Genomic DNA, 16,660 nt, shown 5'->3' with positions numbered 1-16,660 from the left:
TAATGAGTGACCAATATCCTTAGTTTCAAACTAGTTCTCATTCATTCAATTTCTAAAAACTCCCTTTATCACTTTGTTTCATTCTTTATATTCAACTCTATCTTTCATGATTCTCTCCCTTTGAGGGTTATCTTTCCCTCTTTTCTCAGTAATATCTCCCTCAATATGTGTAATCTATTACTCTTTGACAACAATGCCAAAGACATGTAGATATCTTAGCTTCAAACTCTTCACACATCAGAATTATGTAGATTTTGCCAATTTTTTTGATACTTGTCATATGTATGACCAATCTATTTATGTTGTATTGAAGTATTCTACCTTAGGCATGCCCCAAAGTATAGTTGTATTGCACCACTATGTAGAATGTTCTAATTAGGACATGTGATGCAATGCACCTTGTCTTCTAAAGTATCTTTAGCTAGGGGAATCAAACCTAGTTTACCTCTAAGATATTCATGAGCATCTTTTGGTAATAGTTTTGTGAATATGTTAGTAATCTTTTCCTTGGTATTGACATATTCTAGCTTCACTTCTTTGTCTCAAACTAATTCTCTTAAGTAGTGATACTTGATAGAAATGTGCTTTGTCTTAGTGTGCATTACTGGATTCTTTAAAATGTTGATAGCACTTGTGCTATCAAAATAGATAACTACTAAATTTTTAATCTCTTCTTTCATACCTTTCAACAATTGCTTAATCCACATTATGTTTGAACAATTCACCACAACTACCACATACTCGGCTTCAGTTGTTTATTGGGAAATACAATTCTTCTTCTTGCTTGTCCATGGCACCAATCTCTTTCCTAGAAAGAATGCACCTCCACTAGTGTTTTTTCTATCATCAACATTTCCTACCCAATTTGAGTTAGTAAAAACCTTCAGTTCAAATCTATCTCTTCTCTTATAATATAATTTATAGTCTTTCGTACCTTTCAAATATTGCAATATCATTTTTATAGCCATCATGTGATTCTCTTTAGGTTTTTCTAAATATCTAACATTTATCCCAACTGCCAAAGAAATATCTAGCCTATTAGGAACAACATATTTCAATTTTCCTATCATGGATCTATATAGGGTTTGGTTCACATTAGTAGAATCATCATTCTTAGATAGAGTCTTTAGGTCCTGGCACTAAGTTCCAAGTATTGTTCTTCTCAATCTGGTCAATTTCTTCATACATTGCTTGAATCCAAACTTCATTCTCTAAAGCATCTTTTACTATCTTGGGCTCAAATTCACATAGTAAGCATGTGTCACCTTTGAATTTTCTCCTTGTCACAACACTTTATTTGACATCTCCAATGATTTGATAAGGTTTACGATGTCTTCTCATATATTTTGTTAACAAATGTAGTTTCCTTCTTAGTTCTTCTTTAGGTTCATCTGAAAAATAATATTGGGCTTATTCCCTCTTCCTTGTTTTGGTTCTAGTTCAGGTTCTAAATGCTTGACATTTACTATCTGATGGTCATCATTTCTTGTTTTTGTTTTGACATATTTAGTCTATTTCTCAACACCCACTCTTTTTTGTTCATCAATTTGCATTCCATTATTTCATGTCTAGTGGAAACTTGCAGCTTGACTTATCTATTCACTTTGAGTGTTGGGAGTATCATCATCCAGATAGATGAATGTACTATAGTCTTTAGGTTCTTCATTACATGAAGTGTCATCTTTTTTTTGCAAACTCGTTAACTCCCACATTTTCACTTGCCACAACTTTGTTAATGCTAGAATTTAAACACTTATAAGCTTGTCTTTTTGTGGAGTAAGCTAGGAATATGCCTTCAACACTTTTCACATCAAGCTTTCCATTCCTATTATCTTTTAGTGCATAGCATCTATTACCAAAGATTTTGAAATATTTAACATTAGGAGACACCATACCATAGTTCAAAAGGTGTAGCATTTGTAGCTTTCTTGACTTGTACTCTATTCAGGGTATAGATAGAAGTACTAATGTTTGCTTCTGTCCAATATTTTTGTGGTACATTCTTCTCCATCATTAATGCTCTTTCATAATCCATTATTGATTTTTTTGTCCTTTTAGCTATCCCATTTCGAGGAGGCGTCCTTGGTGTTGACATCTATCTTTTGATTCCCCTGTCATTGCATAATGTATTGAAATCATGTGAGATGAATTCAAAACCTTTATCAGATCTTAAATTCTTCAGACTCTTCACTATTTCTTTTTAAAATCTGGCTAAATACCACTTGAATAACTAAAAAGCATCATATTTATATTTAAGAAACACCACAGTTATCATCCTATAGTAGTCATCCACAAATAGAATGAAATATTGATCTCCACAATAACTTTGAATACCAATGGGTCCATGTAGATGAATAAGAACCAATTCCAAAATATCACTAGCAATATATGCTTTGCTCTTGAAACTATACTTTGTCATTTTTCCTAATTGACTCTATTTACACATAGAATTGGTCGGCTTCTTTAGTTTAAGAAACCTTATTTCTTTCTTCATCTTATTTATATTCACCAAATTATCAAAGTTCACATGACATAATATTTTGTTCCATAACCAAACATCTTCTTGTTGTGCAAACATACATGTGTCACTTGATAGGTCTAGATAGAATAAGTTACCTCTTGTATGCTCACCAGTTCCAATTAACTTATCATCACCATCATGTATTCTAGACTTTCTATTGTGAAATTCAACTTTGTAACTTGAATTTTTTAGCTATGAAACACTCAAAATATTCTAGTGAAGTCCTTCAACCTAGTAAACATTATCACATATTATCTTGTCAGTTAGTTGAATAGTACCTTTACCTTTTATGACACATAGGATATCATTACCAAATTTAACACAACCGCCATTGTATGGATCAATATCTTCAAATTTTTCTTTATCACCAGTCATATAATTGGAACATCCACTATTAATTATCCATCTATCAATTTTGTTCACATATGAAATTAATGCAATTTTCTCATCTTCATTAAAATCTTATTTCATAGAAACATAGACAACTTAATCATCATTACTCTTAGATTCATTATCAATGTTCTCTTTAGAAATATAACAAGATTTCTTACCTTTGTCATCTCTTCTTCATTTGTACTTTATTTCCTTGTTTTTTATCCTTATCTTCTCTATCTTAATTTCTATCAACAATATGATAGGCTTTGTTGCATGAAAAACAAATGATAGGTAATCTACCTTTGTATTTACCTCTTCCTCTTCCAAATATTTCTGCAATAATGGATTCAAGTTCATCAATATCATCATTAGATTTATCACTTTCACTCTTCACATGTTTTCCTTTCTTCTTGCTAAGAACTAGTTGTAACTTGAAAGCAAATTCAATAGTAGTAATTGTGTAGTTATCAAAGTTAGACGTCTCAAAAATAGTAAGTCTACCAATTACACCTTCTAAGGTCAAGTTGTTACTGGTGTACATCTCACTTCTTGGATTGCAGAGACTCTAATGGCATAGATAGGGAATAAAGCCCTTAATACCTTATCACTATTTAATATTTTATTTCTCCATTTGCACCTCGAATAGCATTAACAACCTTTTTAACTTTTGTGCATTATTGTACTATGTTCTCAATTTCCATCATTCTTATGTCATCAAATTTACCTCTCAAGCTTTCTAATTTAGCTCTTAGACCATTGTCACCACCTCCATATATGGTCTTCAATCTATCCCACATCTTCATTGCAGTATTGTAGTCTTTTAGGTCATCAAACTCGACATATCTTAGGGTTGAGGAAATCTCCAACATTTCTTGGTTTTGTTATAGCTTATGTTCCATTTGTTCAATGGTTAGAGGAGAAGTTGTTACCTCTACATATTAATTATCTAGAAATGTAATAATAGCATCACTAATACTAGATATGTGCAACTTCATTAGGATCTTCCATGTTGAAAAGTTCTCCTTATTTAGCTTGGGTACATCTCTCTTATTTTTCATGATATTTAGCTGTAAGTACCTTCAAAATTTTCTCTATAAGAACTAAGCTTTGATACTAATTTTTAGAAATTTTTAGAATAATAAGGGAGGGGGGAGTGAATTAGTTACTCAACGTCTATATGTACCAGTTGAACAACTAAACATAAACACTTCATTATTCTACTTATCCTGTTGTTGCTTAGTCTCTACTATAAAACTATCATAAACATTAACTTGCATTACATAATGAAAAAATTATTGAATGCAAACATTCATAAAACATTCATCACAATTTTGACACAAAGATATAATGTGAAAACCCAACTTGGGAAAAAAACATCAGCAACATATCACTCTTTTTCACTCTTTCAAAGTGAGACCTATTAGGAGCCAACCCTGTTAAAGGTTACAATACACACTGTTAAATATGACTTGGTTAGTGTTGGAATTCTTTTAGAATAATTGGTGGGGAATCAGTTATTCAAGGTCCAGATGTACAAAATAAAACTTTTCACAATTCAGTGAACCCATAAAACTTCCTTAATCATGCATGCATGCATTATGTTTTAACCAAAGTTGATATGTTACTATAACATTAACATGTAGAAGTATAAAGCATAAAACACATCATATCCATCATCACACTTGACACAATATTTTAGCATGGAAACCCAATTTGGGAAAACCAACAGTAACATGCTACTCATTTTTCACTCTTTTGAAGTTATGCCCTATTAAAGGCCAACATTGTTAAAGGTTACAACACACACTATTAAATGTGACCTGGTTAAGGGATTTCAATCACCCTATTAAAAGTGAGAGGTTTTAGAGGACTATAGGTCATTCACTTGGAATACCACCCTATTAAAGGATTTTCAAATGACTGTTAAGTCAACCATTCTCCAAAGGATTTACCCTAATTTGATACAATTTCTAGAAAGTAATAGTAGAGCTTTGATCTGATACAACTTACAACCTTACTTGCAGATTACAAATCACTATGCAATCCTCAACTCTGCCTAGCTTCCAATCTTTTTAGTTTTGATAGCTTGTTCACCTTCAAGCATTCATCCTCTTCCAGCCTTCTTGCTTAGCTCGCCATTGTAGACATCTTCTCTTGGGTCACTTTATGAAGCAAGCCCTCTTCCTTCTCCTTGTTAGAATTTTGCATCCAAAACTCTCTAACGTCTTACCTCTCTACCTTTTCTTCATGAAAAAACATCCCTACATATAGGAAATTAGAACTCTTTTTCCCACTCATTATGCATCTCAAAAATTAGGGTTTTCAATGAATTAGGTAGGATACAATGTATCTACCCCATATCTTGTCTTTTCTAGAAACTTCTCCTAGAATCCATTTGAATTTTCCTCCAAAATAGTTTACATAAGATTTTATGCCCCCAATTCATCAATCTTATCTTTCTCATGATTCACAAGTTCCAAGAAAACAAACTTGTTGGTTTTTATTTGGTAAATCTTCGATCTTTTTCATAATGTAGTAGCTCGACATTATCAATTTACTGATGCTTGACACATATTGTGTTACTCATCATTTACTATAAAATCACTTGACATCAACTAGATTTTACTGGTGCTCGACATCAACTAAAAATTGCTTAGCTTCAACTAACTTGCTCAGCACCTACTAACTTGCTCGACATCCACTAGTTTACTTGACATCCACTAGAAATTGCTTTCACTTAGCTCCAACTAAATTTTTGCTAGGCACCTTCCTTCAATTTGGTAAAGCTTAGAAAATGATCTTTGTCCAACCTTTTTCTTCTGAACTTTTTTAGTGTAGCTGATCATTTTGTATCCTCAAAGTAGATTATCAATACACCATGTTATCACTGTCTTAATTGATTCTTGCACTTCAATACACAATCATAACTCAACCTTTCCTCTACGTACTTTTGTTACATCTTGTTGATCAAATCCTCCTCATCAATTAACTAAGTGATAGTGCTTGACACATACAAGCAATTGTCTTACCAACATGTAGCATGTTTGACATCAATGACAAAATAATGATTGAAAACACAGTGTCTTTCAAAATTATTTCTGCTCAAATGATCTTTTCAATCATATATCAATAATCTCCCTCTTTAGCATTGATGGCAAACCAAACTAATCAACCAATCACAACTAGTCAAACAAATGATAAACTAACTAGGTTAAAATAGTAAGGCAATACCAAAAAGAAAGTTTGTGAATAAAACTTCTCCCTCTATTAGCAACTCCCTCTTAGGTTACAAAATATAACTCAAAACTTCTCCCTCTTTTATTTTCTGCTTTCAATCTTTTGATCTTCTAATGATGTAATCTCACTTCATTATTCCTCTTTTGCACTAATTAGTTTACTATACATTCTCCCTCTTTGACAACAATGCCAAAGACATATAATCAACACTTGGCATATTTAATATATGAAGATATAAGCTTTTATAGGCTCTTCAATTTTCTCCTTGTATCCCCTTGCTTGTGACTGATTTGCAATTCTAGCTCTGTGATTACTTTAGGCAATTTCCTAAAGCAAGATCCATTGCATCAATGTGTATGAAATGAATTTCAGCTTGTTTGATGTAGGGTACTCCCTCTATCTTTTACATAGCCTTTGATAGAGGTATCACCCCTAATTTTCCTCTTAGATACTCATAAGCATCCTTAGGTAATGCTTTGGTGAAGATATCAACAATTTGGTCCTTTGTGTTAATATATTCCATCTTTAGCTCTTTATCTTGAACCACTTCTCTTACATAATGATACTTTATTGCAATGTGCTTTGTCTTTATATGCATTACAAGATTCTTTGATATATTTATAGCACTTGTATTATCACAATAAAGTGTCACTAATTCAATGATCTCTTCCTTCATTCCCTTAAGTAGCTATTTTATTCATACAATGTTTGTGCAATTAATAGTAGCATCAGCATAATCTACTTTAGCAATAGATTGGGAAGTACAACTCTGCTTCTTGCTAGTCCATGTAACAAGTCTTCTACCTAAGAAAAATGCTCCTCCATTGGTGCTTTTTCTATCATCAATATTTCCAACCCAATCAATATCAATGTAGGCTTTTAGTTCAAACTTTTCATTCTTCTTATATGATAAATCATACTCTTCTGTTCCTTTCAAATATCTCATTATACTTTTCATGGCCATCAAGTGATTCTCTCTAGGATTAGCTAAGAATCTAGCAACTATCCCCATAGCTAATGCAATATCAAGTTTGTTGTGTACTACACATTGCAATTTGCCAATCATGTATCTATATAATGTTTAATTAACCTCAACCAAATCATCATTCTTTGATTGCTTGAGTTTTGTTACCATAGGTGTACTTACTGGTTTTGAATCCTCAAGTCCAAATGTCTTCAATATTCCTTAACATACTTTGATCGAGTGATATATATACCATACTTCATTTGACAGACTTGTAATCCCACAAAGAATTTGATTTCACCCAACATTGACATTTCAAACTCTTGCTTCATTTGATTTACAAAATCTTTACATAAAGCATCTTGGCCTCCAAATATTATGTCATCAACAAATATTCTAGATAATAGTATACCTTTTTCTTTATATGTCTTCATGTACAAATTGTTGTTATCATCTATCCTTTCAAATCTAATCTTAATAAAGGTAAGTACGAGGTCTCTCATACCACACTCTTGGTGCTTGTTTTAATCCATATAGGGCTTTGTTCAGTCTACATATCATGTTCGTATTGTTTTTATCCACAAATCCTTCTAGCTATTCTATGTAGATTTCTTCTAATATGCCATTCAAAAATGCAGACTAAACATCCATCTGGTAAACTTTGAAACCTTTATAAGTAGCATAAGCAAGCAGAATTCTTAATCCTTCCATTCTTGCAACAGGGGTGAATGTTTCACCATAGTCAATTCCTTCTTCTTGTGCATATCCTTTGCAGACTAGTCTTGCTTTGTTTCTTGTCACTTCACCATTCTCATCTAGCTTTTTTTTGAATACCCATTTTATGCCAATCACATTCTTTTCTTCTAGTCTAGGAAGTAGGCTCCAAGTCTTGTTCTTTTCTATCTACCAAATTTCCACTTCCATAGCCTTGTACCAATCATCATCTTCCAATGCATCTCTCAGTATCTTAGGTTCCTTCATGCTTAATAAACATGATTCACTTCTCAACCTATTTCTTGTCATTTGCCTTGTATTTTTGTCTCCAATGATTTGATCTGTAAGATGGTGTCTTTTGACATATTTGGAAAGTCTAGGCTTAGTTCTTGTGGCTGCATTCTATCTCTCAACTTCAGTATCACTATGTGCATCTTTGTCAGGTGTTTTGACATCTCTTTCATGTGTGCTAATCTCAGAGTCAGATTGCACATTCTCCTCATTCTGCAACTTAGCATCTGAATGCAACTGAGCATTCACATGATGTGACTTAGCAGTTGTTGAAACTTGCTGCTGATTTGCTACATGATTTGTAGCATCTTCTTCAGTAGGGATTCCTTCATAATAATATACAAATGTCTTGTCACCATCTAGTTCTTTTATAGGTTCAGCTTCATGTGGTTCTATAAACTCGTCAAAACTCACATTTTCACTTTCCACAATTTTGTTAGTGTTAGTAACTAAACACTTGTAATCTTTACTTCTTATGGAGCAACCAAAGAATATACCTTCTTCATTTTTTGCATCAAACTTTTCACTCTTAACATCTTTAAGAATATAACATTTGCTTCCAAATACCTTAAAATATTTCACATAAGGTGGATGACCATACCATAGTTCAAAAGGTGTAGAGTGAGTACCTTTCTTTACTTGCACACTGTTCAAGGTGTATACAGTAGTACATACAACTTCTCTCCACTATTTTAGAGCAACATTTTTTTCCATCATGAGTGTTTTGGCATAGTCCATTACAAACCTATTTCTTCTTTCAACAATTCCATTTTATGGAGGGGTCATAGGTGCTAATGTTTGCCTTTTGATTCCTTTGTCACTGTAGAACATCTTAAACTCATGTGAAGTGAATTTACCTCCTTTGTCTGATCTCAAGCATTTCAAACTCTTACCTATTTCTTTTTCAACTCTTTCCAAGTACCATTTAAACATTTAAAAAGCATCTAATTTTTGTTTTAAAAACATAACTATCATCATTCTAGAGTAATCATCAACAAGCAACACTATATACCTATCTCCTTTGTAGCTTTGCACTTCAATAGGTCAACACAAGTTAGTATGAACAATTTCAAGTATTTCTTTAGAGGTATAAGCTTTACTTTTAAAGCTTGACTTTGTCATCTTTCCTAATTGACATTATTTGCACATTATACTTTTTGGTTTCTTCAACTTAGGCAAACCTCTAACTCTTTTCATGTTGCTGATACTGATTAGATTATCCAAGTTAACATGACATAATCTCTTCAGCCAAAGCCATTCATCATCAAATTTTGCAATAAGACAAGTAGCATCTTCTATATCTAAATAAAATAGATTACTCCTAGCTTGGTCTCCTTTTCCAATCAAGTTTCAAGTTGTATCATATATCTTGGCTAATTTTTTCTCAAACTCAACTTTGCACCCCAAATTATTCAATTGTGAGACACTTAACAAGTTATAATATAATCCTTCAATATAATAAGCATTATCACATGAAATCTTGTCTATGAGATTGATAGACCCTTTTCCTTTTCTCAAACATGGTGCATCATTACCAAATCTTACACTATTTCCATCATAACAGGTTAAGGTAATGAACTTACTTTTGTCTCCAGTCATATGATGTGAGCATCCACTGTCAATGATCCATTTATCATTCTTGTTCACACAAGTCATAAGTGCAGTAGCCTCATCCTTCATTGCAACATATACCACTTCATCATCATTTTCATTAGAGTTATTTTCATTAGCAATTTAGCATGACTTCTTACCTTTATCTCTGTAGTCCCTTCCATCATCTTCTCTTCTATTTTTGTGCCTGTTTCCTTCTTTAAAGTTATTCTTCTATGTACATCTTGCTACAATATGGCCAACTTCATTGCAATTAAAACAAATGATAGGAAATTACCTTTAAATTTACCTTTTCCTTTGTGGAATCTTTTGGCCAGCAATGCTTCCAATTGTTCAATGTCTTCCTTACCTGTACTACTATCACTGGATGCATACTTTATCTTTCTTTTCTTCTTCTTTGGCTTTACCTCCTCAGAATCCTTCAGTAATAATTTTTCTTTGAAAGCTAATTCAATATTTCCTAGTCTGTAGCTGTCAAAATTAGATAACTCAAAAGTAGTGAGTCTTTCTACTAGACCTTCAAGGGTTAGATCATTTCCTGACATAAGTCTTAAATCTTGGATTATAGATACTCTAATGACATATACAAGCAATAACGTTCTCAAGACTTGATGCAGGAGCATCCAGAGGTATAAGGGCAATCCTGTGTCACCCAAAAAAAAAATACCAAGATATAGTTTATGTTTCATGTGTTTTCATTTCTGGATACCCATTTGGGTCAAATAAAGGTTCCACCTCTCACAGTTCCACTTTTAGTGTTTTGGGTTAGAGTATTTTAGAGTTTCTAATCACCTTGGGATACGTGTAAATGCTGAAAAAATAAGAGTATGTAATTGAGCCATAATTTTTATGAGTTAGAAGGTGTAAACTAGGCAGATGATTGTAATTATAATTTAGAGCATTCTAGAAAAAGAATCAGGTCAAATGGCCCCACGGTTTGAAAGATATTACAATTTTTTAGCTTCTGGTGGACCTCCTAAGAATGCTTCAAAGTCAGTTTAGGGGCATTAAATGACCTCAAACAGGGCCAAAAAATGGGGGATGAGAAAAGCTGGTGCATAGGGCTATCGAGCACTTCGAGATCTTTTCGAAAATGTAAACGATTTGTCAATCGGAGCTACGATTCAAAAGTTATGCCTTTTGGAAGTTTGGCTACCATTTCTGGAGTCTTCTAGTTTTTGCACAGACTTCTAATGTGACTTCTAGAGCCTTCTATTTGGGCGGTGGATGCCAATTGGTACTTTCTAGAATGTATTCCTAGTCCTTAACCCTTTACGGTCTATTTAAGGACATTTTAAGCATTGTAAAAGGCAGCTCGGAGTGGAGATTGAGAGGAGGTACTAGAAGGAGAAATTATCTCCAAATTTTATTGTCGTAAGCCCATAGGGCATGTTATGAAGACTGTTTTCCTCTATTTTGAATGTAATGGCACATTTTAAAAGTTAATAAAGTTTCCTTTTCCTGTTGTGTCCAATCTATTATTTGGCTTGACCCCATCAAGTGGTATCATAGCTAGGTTTTCCTGAGTGTGTAGATAGAGTGCCGACTGTGAGGCAGTTTGCACTAGGACTGTGTGGTTGTGGGTTTGAGTTAAGAAAATGCCTCCATGAAGACAATGTGGTGGAAGGATTGGAGCTATTAATCCTGAAGAGGTTAGAGCCCTCCAAAGGTAGGTTCAAGCATTGCAGGAGGAGCTTCGTAGAGGAGCAAATATTGCCACTGGTGGTGAAAGCGAGGATGAAAATGAAGAAGAAGTTGAAGGGGAAGTCAAAGGGGAAGTTTTGAATCAGGTGGAGGAAAGGCTTTTTAGGGCCATTACTAAGTTTGGGAAAAGACCTACAATTGAGGTGGGTGTATTTTTAGGGAATCTAAAACCAGATGAGTTGATTGACTAGATGAATGAACTAGAAGAGTACTTTGAGTATGAGGATATCAGGGACCCAGATAGGGTTAAGTTTGCAAAGGTCAAACTAAAAGGCCATGCCAAAATTTGGTGGCAAGAGGTTCAATTAGAAAGAAATAGAAGAGGCAAGGAGAAGATCACAAGGTGGGACCACATGGCGGACAAACTAAAGAAGCAGTTCATTCCTATGGACTATGAGTTAGATCTATTTAAGAAGATGCATGTGTTAAAGAAAGCAAGAAAATCTATCTAGGAATATACGAAGGAGTTTTATCAACTTCTAATTCAAGCAAGGCATGCAAAAGCAAATAAGGAGAAGGTTTCTCATTATATCAGTGGGTTGCAACCTAGCATCCAAGAGGAATTAAGTCTGGTGAGAATGACCAGTGTTGAGAAGGCATACCAATTTGCCCTGCAAGTTGAAGAGAAACTAAATAAAAGGTTTGAAGGGAGAAAAAGAGGGTGTGGTCAAGGAGGAAGGGGCAGTGGTAGGTCATTTGGAGGTCAAAATGAGACCCAAAAGAAAAATGAAGATGTGGCTACTAGCAGGAACCAAAGGAATGAGGGTTTCAACCGCTATCATAATCAAGACTTTGGAGATTAGAGAGGAAGAGGTAAAGGATGTGGACAATGTAGACACCTAAAAACCTTTAGAAAATAAAGTATTTTTATTTTCTGAAAAATTCCTGATGACATCATCATTTATTAATTAATTAATTATTTAATTTATTTTTATGCCATTAAATCCCTTTATCTTAATTAAAAATATTTAATTAAGGAATCCCTCCCAAAAATGTTTAAATCTTATTTAAACATTATTTCCTTATTTATTAATTATTTAATTAATAAATTGACCAAAAAATCCAAAATAAATTAAAAAATTATTTTTTGCCCAAAACTTGGCCAATTTCCTTAAGACCACTAACCTCTTCCAAAATCTTCTAATCCTTATTTAATTTTGATTAAAGGTTAATCCCATCATTTCCTACCCCTAATCCCAACTCAAAATATTTAATTAAGATTAAATATTAATCCTCATGTTTATTAAAAAAGTTTTAATAAATATCTCCTCAACCCAAACCCTTGAAATAAATAAAACTTTATTTATTTCCTAAAAATCTAATTTATCCTCATCCTAAGAAGTTCTAGACTCTTCTAGAAAGTCTTCATCCTCATCCTAGAAAATTCTAGACTATTCTAGAAAGTCTTTATCCTCATCCAAAGTCTAGACTCTTCTAGAAGATGTCTTTAAACCTAATCCTAATCCCCTCCTAACCTTGTCACATTCCCTAAACATGGGTTAAAACTTACTAACCCAAGCCAAAGTTAACAAATATCTCCTCCTTCACCCACCCTCATTAAATGCCATCCACTTGCCTATCCCTAAGCTAATCCTAAACCATCCTAATCCATACTCTAATCATTTGCACAATCCTAAGCAAGCTTAAAACCTTCCTAATCAAGCCCAAGTCGAAATTGCTCTCATCTCCCTCAAAATATCTCAACCATAAAACTTTATGAAGCCCACTAGGCCATAAATGACTCTTCCAAGCCCTTTTATTGCTCTTACAAGTCATTATGAGGGTCTTTATGAAAATTTTATCCCTTGAGCCTCCTTTTTTGACTCATCCTTCTTCTTTCCTCCATCCTCTCACCATGTGACATGTGTCACTCTTTGATTGGCTGTAAGGAAGCACAATCCATGTGCTCTCCTCTTATGCAATCTGAACCCTCCATAAGCTTTTTCCCATCCTTGCATCTTATCCCTCAATCCCTCAAGCCTCTTGCCTATAAATTGGATCCTTCCCCTTTGCAAAACAACACAATCCATGAAGTAAAGTCATAATGCTATTTTGAGAAGCCACTTTACATCAAAACCATACATTCACACCCAAATTCCAACTCCATTTGAAGCCCTTTTTGAAGCATAAAGCTTGAGCATACATCCTATCTATTTAGACAAAGCTACTCAACAAGAGAGCTTCTCATTGAGAGAGACCATTAATGGCTCATGTTCTCAATTGAGAGCTCATCTTAGTCTATCTTGAAGTTTATGAATTTTGTTTAGTTTGTAGAAGCTTTATTTAAATTTGGTTTCTATTAGCATACTAACATTGCTCATATACAGACAAGGTTTAGGAAGAGGAGGTTTCTGTGGTACCTATATCCATTGCAATGAAGAAGGTCATCATGCCTTTGAATGTCCTCAATGACAAGGAAGGGCAGATAAGAGAGCTGAGTGTCAAGCTAGGGTTGCTCATGTGGATGAGGATGCACAGTCATCACATTCAGAGGATGCAAAAAGAGGATATACTTTAGTAAATGAAAGGGTCCTACTAAGTGGTGAGATTGAATCAGGGCAAAGGAGGAGTCTATTCCATACCAGGTGCAAGTGTGAGGATAAATGTTGCGATGTGATTATTGATGGTAATAGCACTGAAAACTTTGTGTCAGAGGAGATGGTCTCTAAGTTGAAGCTCAAGAGGGAGAAACACCCCCAGCCCTATCAGATCACTTGGGTGAAGGATGATCATAAGGTCCTAGTAAGTGAACAATGTTTAGTGAAGTTCAAAATTGGGAGTTACCATGATGAAGTTCTCTGTGATGTTATTCCAATGGATCTCTACCATCTATTGTTGAGAAGACCATGGAAGTTTGATAGGCATGCAGTACATGATGGTCATGCAAACACATACTCTCTGACAAAGGATGGAGTTCACCACAAACTGAAGCCCATGATAAAAGAAGGTAAAAAGGTATGTAGCAGTGCTAGGATTAGTCTTGTTGATGGAAGAAAGTTTTTAGATGGTAAGAAACATCAGCAAATGTGTTATGCTTTGATTCCTAGAAAAGATAAGGAAGGTAGTAGTGAAATACCATGTGAAGTTTCTTATTTGTTGAGTGAGTTTGGAGATATCATCTTTGATAATGTTCTAGAAGGATTGCCACTAGTAAGCCAAATCAGTCATCAGATAGATTTAATCCCTAGAGCTAGTTTTCCTAACAAGGCTACTCATAGGATGATTCCTACTAAAACTGAGGAGCTAAATAGACAAGTTCAAGAGCTATTGAGGAAGGGTTTGATTCGAGAAATCCTAAGTCCATGTGCAGTACCTATAGTATTGGCACCAAATAAGGATGGAGAGTGGATAATATGTAGAGATTCTCGAGCTATAAATAGGATAACCATCAAGTTATCAGTTTCCTTTGCCAAGAATGGATGATCTTATGGACTGCTTGAGTGCAGCTTAGTACTTCACAAAGATAGATCTCAAAAGTGGTTATCACCAAATACTGATATGAGAAGGAGATGAGTGGAAAACTACGTTCAAGAACAAGGAGGGTCTTTATGAGTGGCTAGTCATGCCCTTTGGATTGATAAATGCCCCAAGCACCTTCATGTGACTGATGAATGAGGTACTTAAGAAGTTTTTGGGAAAATTTTTTATTGTTTATTTGGATGATATTTTAATTTTCAGCAAGACTTTGGAAGAACATTTATTACATATTTGTAGTGTTCTTGAGAGGTTGAGGGAAGAGAAACTATTAATTAATCTGAAGAAGTGTACCTTTGCTAAAAAGGAGTTAGTTTACTTGGGGTTTGTTATATCACTTGAAGGTCTCAAAATGGATCCAGAGAAGGTAAAAGCCATCTTGGAGTGGCCTACTCCAGGTCTACTACTAGGGCAAGATCATTTCATGGTCTAGTTAGCTTTTACAGGAAGTTCATTAAGAATTTTAGTGGCATTTGTGCACCCCTGACTGATACAATAAGAGGGGATAGAAAAGATTTCAAATGGACCACGATAGTTGTGAGAAGTTTTGAAATGCTAAAGAAGAAGGTGACATAACAACCTGTGTTGGCACTTCCTAATTTTAGCAAAGTGTTCTAGGTGGATTGTGATGCTAGTGACAGTGCTATTGGGGTTGTATTAAGTCAAGAAGGTAAGCCTATTGCATATTTCAGTGAAAAATTGAATGATGCAAAGAAGAAATATTCTATTTATGATCAAGAGTTCTATGTAATAGTTCAGGAACTAAAGAAATGGAGGCATTATTTATTGCCAAAAGAATTTGTTTTGTATACTAATCATCAGGCATTACAGTACCTAAATAGCCAAGGTAAATTGAACTAGAGGCATATGAAGTGGGTAGAGTTCTTGCAGAGCTATACATTTGTGTTGAAGCATAGAAGCGAAAAGTCAAATAGGGTTGCAGATGCATTGAGTAGGAGGCAGTTGTTGCTTACAATAATGCAGGTTGAAGTAGTTGGGTTTGATGAACTCAAGAATTTGTACCTTGAGGATCCTAATTTTTCTAAAGAATGGAAAGCTTGTAGAAAGCTTGTTGCTGTAGATAGAACCAAGTGGCTAGACTATTTGATTCAAGATGGTATGTTGTTCAAGGGCACTCAATTGTGCATTCCAAGGAGTTCCATGAGGGAAAATCTGATTAAGGAGAAACAGACTGGAGGAATGGTAGGACATTTTGGTCAAGATAAGACCATTGTCATTCTTAGAGAACATTATCTTTGGACTCAAATGTCACATGATGTGAAGAAGTTTGTACAAAATTGCCAGGTTTGTCAAGCGGCCAAGGGATTTAGTCACAATACTGGACCATATTAGCCATTGCCTATTCCATCAAAGCCATGGGAGGACATAAGTATGTATTTTGTTCTTGGATTTCCAAGAACACAAAGGGGTAATGACTCGATATTTGTGGTGGTTGATAGGTTCTCCAAAATGGCACATTTCATCCCATGCCACAAAACTCATGATGTTGTCCATATTGCAAACTTGTTTTTCAGAGAGGTGGTAAGACTACATGGTCTTCCAAGTAGTATAGTTTCTGACAAAGATACTAAATTTGTGGGGTATTTTTGGAGAACATTATGGAAGAAGTTGAGAATAGACTTGAAGTTCAGTTCTACACATCACACGTAGATTGATGGATAGATTCAAGTGGTCAATAGAAGCCTGGGCAATTTGCTAAGATGTTTAGTTGGGGATAAGCCCAAGTGATGAGATTTGATTCGCCACAA

This window comes from Cupressus sempervirens, chromosome 1 (assembly GCF_028749045.1).
Source record: "Cupressus sempervirens isolate cs-2001-9-10 chromosome 1, ASM2874904v1, whole genome shotgun sequence".
In the NCBI taxonomy this organism is placed as follows: Eukaryota; Viridiplantae; Streptophyta; class Pinopsida; order Cupressales; family Cupressaceae; genus Cupressus; species Cupressus sempervirens.
The sequence above is the reverse complement of the archived record's forward strand: the minus strand, read 5'-3'. Positions refer to the sequence as shown.